Source organism: Fukomys damarensis, unplaced genomic scaffold (assembly GCF_012274545.1).
Source record: "Fukomys damarensis isolate Sample0158 unplaced genomic scaffold, DMR_v1.0_HiC HiC_scaffold_23, whole genome shotgun sequence".
NCBI classification, from domain to species: domain Eukaryota; kingdom Metazoa; phylum Chordata; class Mammalia; order Rodentia; family Bathyergidae; genus Fukomys; species Fukomys damarensis.
In genome coordinates this window covers 21353878-21364582 of record NW_022900935.1, presented here as the reverse complement: position 1 = coordinate 21364582, position 10705 = coordinate 21353878, and the positions used below count along the sequence as shown (strand labels likewise).

The following is a 10705-nucleotide window of genomic DNA, read 5'->3' as shown; positions in this document are numbered from 1 at the left end:
CCTCTCCCCTACCTCCCTCTCAGGCCCTGTGTTTGCTCAGGACCCGAGCCCCTGGGCAGAGAGCACAGAAATATTTGTTTATGTCACTGCCAGCCTGCCTCCTGGAGGCCCCCCAGGGGGACCATGCTGAGAAGTCCACTTACATAACCCTGCGTCCACACAGCAGAAGGAAAAGGAAAAAACAAAAAACTTTCATCTTAGACATATTTCGAAACCGGACAGCTTGACGTTTCCCTGTCTTCCTCCTCCTCACCTCAGCACCGTTGCTGACTTCAGTCTTGATTCTGGTGCAGCTGGGCGTTTGGCGGGGAGGGAAGCGAAATATGTTGAAAGGTGCTGTGTGCCCAACACCACCAGGGCCTTCAACCGTAATCACACGAAGGAGGCCTATTCTTACCTCCATTTCGCAGAAAAAGAATGGAAGCACAGAGGGGTTAAGTGACTTTCCAAAGGCCGCCCAGCACAGCCAGGCCACTCTGGCCCTGACGCTTGGTTTTCAGACACCTCACTGTGAATCTGCAGATCGGGGATTCTTGAGGGAGCAGAGCATGTTCGCTTCTCCCTGCGGAGGCTTAGAGTTTCCGGCGCATCTCCTCTTCACTCTGGCCTTCCCTGGGTGCTGTTCCTGGCCGTGCTGGGTCCCTCACGACCCCATCCTCTCACCAGATCCCAAACTTCTCTGCCTGATGTTTCCACGCTCTTGTCCCAGGCTCACTCTAGACTGTAGCTCTTCCTTTCTCTGCCTTACATAATCCCAGTAAAAAATCCGCTGCTCACCCACTGAGCGGAGCAGTGAAGGGGAGAGGTGGAAAGCGTGAACCCTGGCCAGGCGCAGTGGCACACACGTAATCACCGGTACTTGGGAGGCCGAGGCAGGAGGATCTGAACGCCAGAACATTCCATCCAAGTTCTGCCTACTCCTGTCACTTTCACCCCAACACCCACTAGCGAGTTATCTGACCTCTCTGAACCTGTTTGCTCACCTGTGAGGAAAACTTATGGGCGATTCTTACAGGACGAAATGACTTAAACCAATGTAGATGGGCGTCCGAACAAGAAACCCGTCGGGGTCGGTAGAGAGGCTCTCGGCACACAGACAGCCAGCGCCCATTAAATGCTCTTACTCTCGTTGCCTGTGTATGTCAGACTCCCTGGGTTCACGTTCTGCCCCCACTTGGAACTTCGGCCCAGAGACTCCACCTTCCCGGGCCTCACCTGGACACTTAGATGGTAACGTGACCCCGGGTGAGGACCGGCTCAGCTATAGTTCTCAGCAGGGGGCTAGGACTGAGCAAATACGGGCTATGACGATGTCGCTGGGATTCTCACCATGCAGCTGAGCACACGGTGTCACACGATGCCACTCAAGCGCTACCCCTCTCGGGACCTCTCTCCAAGCTCCGTGGCTCTCAGCCGTCTCGCAGTGTCACACCTTCGCCACGGTGGCGACCGCATGGGGGGCAGTGGACACAGGTCAGCCAGCGACTACTGAACACCCTCCACTCGTCTTCTCAGCAGTGCATTTATTTGTTTCATTGAACAACTGTGTCTTCACACCTGCAGTGTGCCAGAAGCATGCAAGGCACCAGGGATTAAGAGGTGAAAAAAGATGCTGGCTGTAAGCACTGGTGAGAGAGGAATGCAGCACTATGAGAGGGCACAGCATGGGGACTGGCCTGACACTGGGTTAAAGCATCAGCAACATCAGTAGGGGAGGAAAGAATGATGTCCTGGGACGTGCAAAGGCCCTGGGGCAGGGCTGGGGAGTCCCTGGAGCCCAGACTCTTTCTATCTTACCACACCATCCTGGGCCTTTACAAAGACATCATTTTCTTGGATGGAGTCCTCATAGCATAAGGACAAGACAACCATGCCATTTCAGAGCTGAGGAAGCTGAGCTTGGAGAGGGGACAGAAGTAGCTGCCCAAGTCCCTTGGCTAATCAGGGAGAAGGGTGGGAACCAGCCCCTGACCTGCTCTTTCCCTATCCGACCTTCCCTGTATCCCCTTGGCCTCTCCCCTCCCCGTGGCCCACTCCCCAAAGGGCTCCTACTTCCTTCTCTGCCCAGACTCCCAGCCCCCAGGATGCCCAGGTCTATGCAGTGTCCACGTCCTGCCTCAGCCCAAGCCAGGGGTGGCGCTGTGCCAGGGGAGAGAGCACAGGTCTGTATGAAGCGTGAGTCCCCCAACAAACGCCCCTTTGTGTCCCAGGCACTGTTGTGACTGGCCACCGGCCAGCTCTCACCGCAGTGCCTGAACGGCCTGGGCAGCTGGGCTTGGGCAGGAAAGGAAGGAGGGAGCCCTGTGGGACGGGGGGTGCGATGGGCAGGGCCATGTGCCGAGCTGCACAGGAGGCTCAGAGGCACGGGCGGGAGAGCCCGAGAGGGAGGTCACTGGGTCCCAGCCATCTGCTTTGGAAGCAGATAGTTGTTTGTTTTTCTTGGGGGGGCAGGTACTGGGAATCGAACTCAGGACCTTGTGCTTGCAAGGCAGGCGCAGTACCTCTGAGCTAAATCCCCGGCCCCCCGGCCATCTGTTTTGTCAGGCAAAATGAAGTCCAGGCAGAACAAGTGACTTAGCGGCAGTCACGCAGTCATAGACAGGGACAGACCTGAGCCTGGGACTCCTTACCTGCAGCCGGGATTCTTAGCCCCCGCATCAGGACCCTAATGCAGCCCTGCTAGTAGGTAACACCATCAGGTCCATAGACCAGGGCAATAGGGTCCGAGAAAGAATGCCGCATGTTAAGATTACAGAGCAATGCCGCTGCCTGCCTCACAAGCTCAGGGTCCCAAGTTCGATCCCCAGTATCAAAAAAAAGAAAAATAAAAAGATTACAGAATACTAGAGATCCCAGCACGCTAGAAGGCTGAGGCAGGAGCATTGCAAGTTCAAGCCAACCAAGGCAATTTAGTAATTTGAAGTGAGCCAAGCCCCTGGAAAAGGCAGGATGTGAACCCAGAGAATCAAAAGACAGGGGCGGAAAATTTAGCTCAGTGGTGCTGTGCCACCTGGCAAGCGAGAGGTCCTAAGTTTGATTCCCAGTACTGGAGGGGAAAAAAACGGAATCAAAAGCCAGACCATATAAAGGAATATTAGGGATAAACTCAGATTTATGGAGTTTCTAAGAAAGCAATAGCCTTGATTGATTGTTGTTGTTTTGAGACAGTGTCTTGCTATGTGGTTTGGGCTGGCCTTGAACTCACTATGTAGCCCTTGCTAGCCTCAAACTCACGGAAGTCCTCCTGCCTCAGCCTACTGAGTACTAGGATTACAAGCATGAATCCCCACTACCAGCTTGGCTTTGATTCTTAACTAAATGAAACAGATAGGGGACAGCCCAGGGGCACTGGTCTGAGGCCATTGCAGGCACTCCTCTGGCTTTGCATTGTTTCCTGCCCTCTCTCCTCTAGTTTTTCCCCCCAAAAGTTTTCATTTTCTTTGTTCATGGTGTACAGAACTCAGCTACTCATTCTTCTTTTAATTGGTAATAAATAGGAGTAAGCCAGAGACCTAGTACAGAGAGAGCAGCAGGGGCCTGGGAAGGCACAGGCCGGTCTGGGCTCCTGCACACCTCCCTGCGGTGCTTCCCTTAGGGCTGGCTGGGTTCTGGCTGTGGTTGCTGCTGATCTTGCTCTGGAGGAATCAGGAGCTCTCCAGCAAGAACCTCTTCTCTCTGTGTGTTCCCGGGAGCCTCAGTTTCCCCGTTGGTAAAGGAGAAGGCAGTAGACTCTGTCCTTTTCAGACTGGGTTACCACGGAATGTTTGTTCCCTTGTGGAAGGGCTCAGTTTTCTGTCCTAAGTATCCCCTGCTCTCTGACAGAAGAGGAGAGCCACAGTCAGCCCGGACAAACATCAGAAAGTTACGGGTTTCGTCTTGTTTTGCGGCTGCAGAATCCCTTGCTTCCCCCTCAGCCCCTCTGTCAGACTGGTTGCCCCCCATGTGCCTCCCTGGGTACACACACACACACACGCACACGCACACGCACACGCACACACCCTGGCCCTGCTTCTCCCTGTTGGAACCCCTGGGTCCCCTGCCCTCCCTCACTCTGACCGGTCCCCCACCCCCGCTGTTCCTGAGGGCGTGTTGTTTCTTTCTTTTTCTTTTTTCTTTTCCTTTCTGTTTTTGGTACTGGGGATCAAACTCTGGGACCTTGTGCTTGCGAGGCAGGCTGCGGAACCACTGAGCAACATCCCCAGCCCAAGGGCGCTGTTCCAAAGCCTGAGTGTCTGAGGGTGTCGGCCTCTACCCTCACACTCACTGTGTAATGTGGCTGCTGGTGCCCTGCCAGGCTGGGCAGAACCATTTCCAGAATCTTGCAGCGTGGTCTCAGAGCTTCTAATGCTGCTGCTGTCAAAACCAGTGCCATTCTGGTTTCATCTGAGGGCTGATCTTTTTTTAAAAAATTCTTTCTGGGGGCTGGGGATTGGCTCAGTGGTTCTGCCACCTGCCTCGCAAGCACAAGGGCCCCAGTTCAATCCCCAGGACCAAAAACAAAGAGAAAAATAAAAAAATAAATATTTCTGGATTTTTACTACTAGGAGGTTGAACCTCTGGGAATAATCCATTTTCACTACTTTCTCTCTTTTTATCTTTTTTTGTTCCACTTTTCTCAACATTCTACCCCTCCTATTGATCATTTACCCCTTTACTTGTGCTGGAAATTAAACCCAGGGCCTTGACAGTGAGCTGCCTCTTCACCACCACCCCCTTTTTTTTTGAGACAGGGTCTCATTCTGTAATTCAGGCTGTCCTCAAAATCACTATGTATCCAGACTGGCCTGGAACTCATGAAGATCCTCCTGCCTCAGCCTTCCAAGTACTGGGATTACAGGAGTGCACCACTCCTAGTTGTTTTTTATTTTTTTATTTTGAGACAGGGTCTTACTAAATTACTCAGGCTGGACTCAAACTGGCAGTCCCCTTGACTCAGCCTCCCAGTGGCTCTTTTGTCATAGTTTAAATATCCCAGAACATTCCTTTCTTAGAGCAGCCTGTTCTTGTATAGATGCAAATCTTATCTGTCTAAGGACAGAGATGTTTTCTTCTGCTCTCTGTACTGTCTGTGTTTTAAACACTTCCATTTGTTGATTGGTCTTGTTCACTGTCTACTCATCATACTTGTGGCTTTCTTACCTTCCAAAGGTCTGTTGATGTTTGGTGATCTGTTCTTAAAGAGTAAGGTCCTAAACACTCCTTCGTGAGGGAGAGGGAGCTCACCGGAGCCCCAGATGTGAGGGTGGTCTTGTCATCTAGTCCCTGCCTGTGGACTGTGTGGGCAGAGTCTGGTCTTTTCCATCTCACTTAGGCTCTGTAGGTCTGCTGTGGTTGGCCGCTCAGTTTCTCAGAGCCTAATCTGGACTGCAGGTTGGAAGTATCGGCTTTTCCCACACTGCCTTCTTGCTGCTCTGGCAGCCCCAGGGCTTAAGAGGGCTGGGTGAGCCCTGCAGAGTGGAGTCTGGGCCTCCTCTCTGCCTTATCACCAACCAAAGATTAGCCCGGGGCACCTCTGGGCACCCTGAGTCCAGGCCCTTGTTTCTCAGACAGATGTGCATATCCTGGGGATCTGCCCAGGGATCCTCAGACAGGTTCTGACCCTGCAGGCCGAGGGACCTTGCATTTCACGTTCCTAAAAGATCCCCCGCGGTGCCGATCCCTGTCCACACTTGAGACCGTCGGGTTCTGTGAGAGCTATCCAGGGGCGCTTTTTGTGCTGCTGGACTTGTTCAAGCCTGTGCTGCGCAACGCAGGAGCCACTGGCCAGCACGGACGCAGAGCCCTTGATGTGTAGCTGATGTAACCGAGGCACTTGGCCTCACTTTTCTTTTAAATTTGAACGGCCACGTGCAGCTGTCATGCAGTCCACGTCCTCCTGAGTCACTCTGCCGACGGGGGAGAACAAGGACCCATGGCAGCGAGGGCAGAGGAGAGACAAGGGACAGTGCTGAGCTGCACCTTAACTTTCTTTTTTCTCTTTGCAGCCGCACGTGGCACTGACTGTGGTGACATCTGTTGTCACCCACCCCTGAGTTTTGGGGGGTTCTTCCTGTGTGCTCAGCTCTCCTGACTTCCCCAGGCTGGGGGTTTGGGCCTCAGCCTTTCCCACACCGCCCTCTGCTTTTCCAGCTTTCACATCAGGGTGGCCTCTCCCCAGTGTGCTCACCCTCGCTGGTGTCCCTTTGTCCTTGCAGGTCACGGGGGTCAGTCAGTGTTTCAGGACAAGGCAGAGGTAAATACTTGCGCTCTATTTGCTTTGTTTCACCAGAAGTTTTTTGTGCATTTTTTTAAAGGTCAAGGTGGACCCAAATGTTGTTCCTCTCGATAGTTTCTCTCGATGCAAGGCAAACCAGAATCTGTCCCCCTTGTGTGTAGTTTTCCTTCGGGGCAGGAGATTTGTTGTATCCAGTAGCCTGGAGACACCATTTCTTCTGAGGTTTAGTTTTCCTTCGGGGCAGGAGATTTGTTGTATCCAGTAGCCTGGAGACACCATTTCTTCTGAGTCACGGCGGAGCCTGAGAGTCGCTGGACAGAGTCTGGGGACAGAGGCCCAGCTGACCAGCCGGGTGGAGACAGGACCGATGGCGCTCCTGGTGGCCTGGGCTCCTGAGACACCTTGCGAATCCGACCTGGGCAGGGAGCGAGGCACAAGATGAGAGGCCTCCCAAACCCTTGGCAGAGAAGAGACTCGGAAAGGAAAAGGTGACAATGGCTATGAGTGAACTGGGAAAATGGATTAGCTGTCCCCAAGGATGGGACAGAATCCTGGCTGGAGGGGCCCGGTGGGGTGCTGTCATCCTCAAGACCGGGCAGAACGCCAATGCGGTGGAGGTCAGGCTGGAGGGGGGCGCTGCGAAGTTCATGAAAGCAGCTTTTTCTCGGCCGAGAAGGAATCTGCCCACCCCGTTGCCTCCTGAGCCCCTGCCCACGCCCCAGGCCCAGCCGGCCCGGGCTCAGGACTGTCCTGCTGCAGCCATAGAACTCCGGATCCTCGTGCTGCAGTGCTAGCGCCGACCGCCCCCGTCCGATGCACTTGTGTCCCCTCGGTGCCTGGCCGCGTTGTGTCTGTGCTCAGGCCATGTAGACGAGGCAGGAGTGGGGGCAGAGCATGGACCTTGGGATGAGACAGAGAAGAATCCAAATCCTGTGTAACAGGCTGTGTAACGGCCTCCTAAACACGCCCACGTCCCAGTCCTAAAGCCTGAGACTTAGTTTACAAAGCAGGATTGCATTTCACATCTCTAGGTGGAGGGTGATCCGGGATTCAAGCCATCACAGAGGTCCTTATAAGGTGGGTGGGAGGGTGGAAGAGAGATGGGTTCGGCACAGCCAGCTTGCAGGTGGAAGAAGGAGCTGCAGGCAGCTTGCAGAAGCCGGGAGAGGCGTCCAGTCCAACTTCACGGTGCGCTGGCAGGTGCTGTGAGCAAGTAGCCTGACGTGTCTGTGCCTCAGCTCCGTCATCTGTAAAATAGGGGGAACATTTATATAAGTTCCTAGCGTGGTAACTGCTAGTAGTAAGCACTTGTTAAATGCTACCTAGTAGGCCTGTAACTCCACCTACCTGGGAGGATGAGGCATGAGGATCTCGAGCTCAAGGCCAGTTCTGGGCGACTTAGTGAGACCCTGTCCCGAGCTAAAAACCAAAAACAGGGCTGGGGATGTAGATGTAGCTCAGCACCCCCCGGGTTCAATCCCAGTACCTGCTTCCCTCCTCCGAAAAGAAAGATAGCGATTGCGTTTGGGTCATCGTCCTCTTCATCTGCATCATCGCTTGTCTGTGCAGGTGCAAGTCCAGCCGGGACCTTTTCCGTCTTGTCTGGACCTTCTCGGAGGCAGGGCCTCACAGCTTTACCCCGTGGTTCTCAGCCAGGGGCAGTGTTGCTTGTGTTGCTTCCCATTTTGGTTGTCACCACTGGTGTAGTAGGTCGAGGTGGCAGGGGATGTTGGTAAACGTCCTAACCCTAACGTACAGAATGATGCCCTGAAGGGTTACCTGGCCCCAATGTCAACAGAGCCCTACCTGGGAAACCCAGCCGTTCTCTGAGGCCATTCTCTTGGGCTCAGAATATCAACAGGCAGGAAGAGTAACGAGCAGAGTCCTTCCTCAGCAGGCCCGCTACCCCCAGAGTCCCCCAGGGCTCCTCTCTCACTTGCTCCTACATTTGGGACAAATCACTTAACCTCTTGAAGCCTCTGCTTCCTGTCAACAAAATGGTGGTCCTAGGACCTCCTTGCCGTACGGATGGACATGAAAACAACAGTGCCTGGTACTTTGTGGCCCTTAAATGTGAGCTCCCTTCCCTGGCTGACTAGAATGCCAGTGTGGAGTTGTTATCCTCTGACACAGTCACTGAGAGGCATAAGCTCTTCAACCCCATGCCTTCCCCTTCCAGCCCCGCCCCGAGGACAGTGGGACACCCGGAGAAGCACACAAGAGCTCCTGTGGCCTCTTGGAACTCTTGAGAGCTGGGCCGGTGGGTTAGGGTCCAAACGCTGAAGGGCGCATGGACGCCCCAGGCCACATTCCAGCACTCACTAATCTCAGCCAGGGCACAGTCTGCCTGTGGCCACTGTCATCTGAGATTTCTAATTTTAACAGTGCACACAGATCTCGGCACATCTGCAGGTCTTAGGTTGGAAGCTTGAGTCCCCCTTCCCTGCAATGCAGGCCACAAAGCGCAGAGAAGCAGGGGACAGCCGAGCCGTTCTGTACCAAGGCAGGGCAATGCTCCCGACTGCGGGCCCCTGCTTCTCTCACAGGACTCTAACAGGAGTCGGTCAGGGCTGGGGTGGGCATGGGGAGGAGGAGGGTGATGCCCTGTGAACACTGACCGGAGGACAGGGTCTAGAGAGTGACGACTCCATTCCTCATCTTCTTTGAGCTCGGGAATTTTCTCAGCGCCCTCGGGGTGGAGCAGCCCTAGATTACAGAGTCATGGGCCAGAGGAGCGGGTGGCAGGGTGGGAATGTGCCCACGGTGAGTTGTGGCAGAAGCGCGAGCGGACGTGGGAGGACGCAGGGAGAACTGGGTAAACGAAGCAGAAATGTGCTTCTTCCTGGATTCTGAAAACTGAACCAAAGGACCATGTCTTTGGCGTGCAGTTGTGTTTGGCCTCCACGTCAGGGGAACTGCGCCGGACTTGGAGCCCATCTCAGGATGTGGGGCATGGTGGTACACGCCCATGACCCCAGCACACAGGAGGCTGGGGCAGGAGGATTGCCAAGAGTTCATAGTAAGAGCCTATCTCAAAACACAACAAAAACAAACACACGAAAAGCAACCAACCAAGCAAACAAACAAAATAACCAGAGCCTACTTTGGGAGTTATGAGACACAGCGGTACAGAGCCATCAGCAGACAGATCAAATGGGGTAGGAAGGGGTGGTGTGCGACCCCGAGGGAACAGAGAGGGCAGGAAGAGGCCACTTCGGGTTCAGGCACCTTGACTCACCGTGTACACCACAGGATGTTGGGAGGTGCCTTCCTCGGGTCCCTGTGTACTCCTGCCCATCAAACCTCTCTGTGTGGTATTCTCCTGGGACTGTTCCAGCCCCGACTGCCTTCCAGGAATGTGCTCACGCTGATTTCTCTCCTAACATCCCATGGGCCGATATTTACAAGGAAGGATAAGCTCTGGGACACACTGGCTCTTCAGTTAAGCTATGAATGACTGCCCAGTGCCCCAGGGCCAGGCTGGAAAGGAGCTTCAAGATGATACCATCACCCTATGGATTGTTTGGGGGAGCTGAGAATATTTTTCCCAGAAAAGAAATCCTCAAAAGTATGTACCATTGCTGTTTTCAAAGAAGAAATTTCCTCTTAAGAGTTCATTTACCAACCTACAACCAACTGCTATCGCCACCTACTGGTGGGAGGTAGCATTGTTGCCCTGAGATCAGCTACCTAACTCAGAACCACAGAAGTTTGAATTCAGCCTTTATGCGCAGAAGTGCTCTGAAACCTGACAGATTGTCATGTGGAAGGAATAGCAAAACAGTAGAAGACAACAGGACAAGCGGATGAACATCGCAAGGTGCCAACATGATGGGCAGTTTTCTGACAAAACATCTCAGTAATTTAGAGGACCGCCTTAGGAGTTAATAGTGAGACTCCTGTCTGGAGATGAGGCACGCTGAGTCTCCCATCCCCAAGGCGACTGGCAGAAATCAGTGTCAGTGTCTTAGTACATCAAGGGCTTTCTTTTTTATGGGGATACTGAAATACGTTGTATTATCAAGCTTTTTGAGAATATTTACAAAAAGTGGGATGTAACAAAAATATAAAAACTACACAGTGACATTATTGACTAATTTGTATGTTATCAAATGTTTCTAGTAAACAATTTTTTTTGGACACAGTCTCTCCATGAAGTTCAGGCTAGCCTTTAACTCACTATGTGGCTCCAGCTGACCTGGAACTCTTGGAGATCCTCCTGCCTCAGCCTCTCAAGTGCTAGGATTACAGGCATATACTACCATGCTCAGTGTAACAATTCTTTCTTATACAAACACAATTTGAGTTCAAGACATAAGGTCATCCAGGTCATACACTGGCTGGAGTAAAGACTTCACTCTAAATTATTTCATAGTGCCTCTATAAAATGTATTCAGAAAACTTTTTAGGCATTCAATAAAAGTAGTGCAATTAATCCCATGGCTTGTGAAGTTTGATTATGTAAGCATAGTAAATGAACATAATTCCAGT

General features: G+C 52.9%; 2 long non-coding RNA genes across 2 annotated transcripts in view; both read right to left on the bottom strand.

Moving 5' to 3' along the window:
- LOC104868781 overlaps nucleotides 1–306 on the bottom strand; it is a 4616-nt gene extending 4310 nt beyond the window's left edge. Inside the window, exon 1 of the long non-coding RNA XR_004518599.1 lies at nucleotides 254–306. This is a non-coding gene — a long non-coding RNA (uncharacterized LOC104868781). The remainder of the gene's footprint in view (nucleotides 1–253) is intronic.
- A 7385-nt stretch (nucleotides 307–7691) lies between these two features.
- Nucleotides 7692–10206, bottom strand: LOC104868788. Its single transcript, XR_782113.2, has 3 exons — nucleotides 9453–10206; nucleotides 8833–9070; nucleotides 7692–7961 (listed from the first exon to the last, which is right to left on the bottom strand). It is a non-coding gene; the product is annotated as an uncharacterized LOC104868788 (long non-coding RNA).
- Nucleotides 10207–10705: the final 499 nt, after the last annotated feature.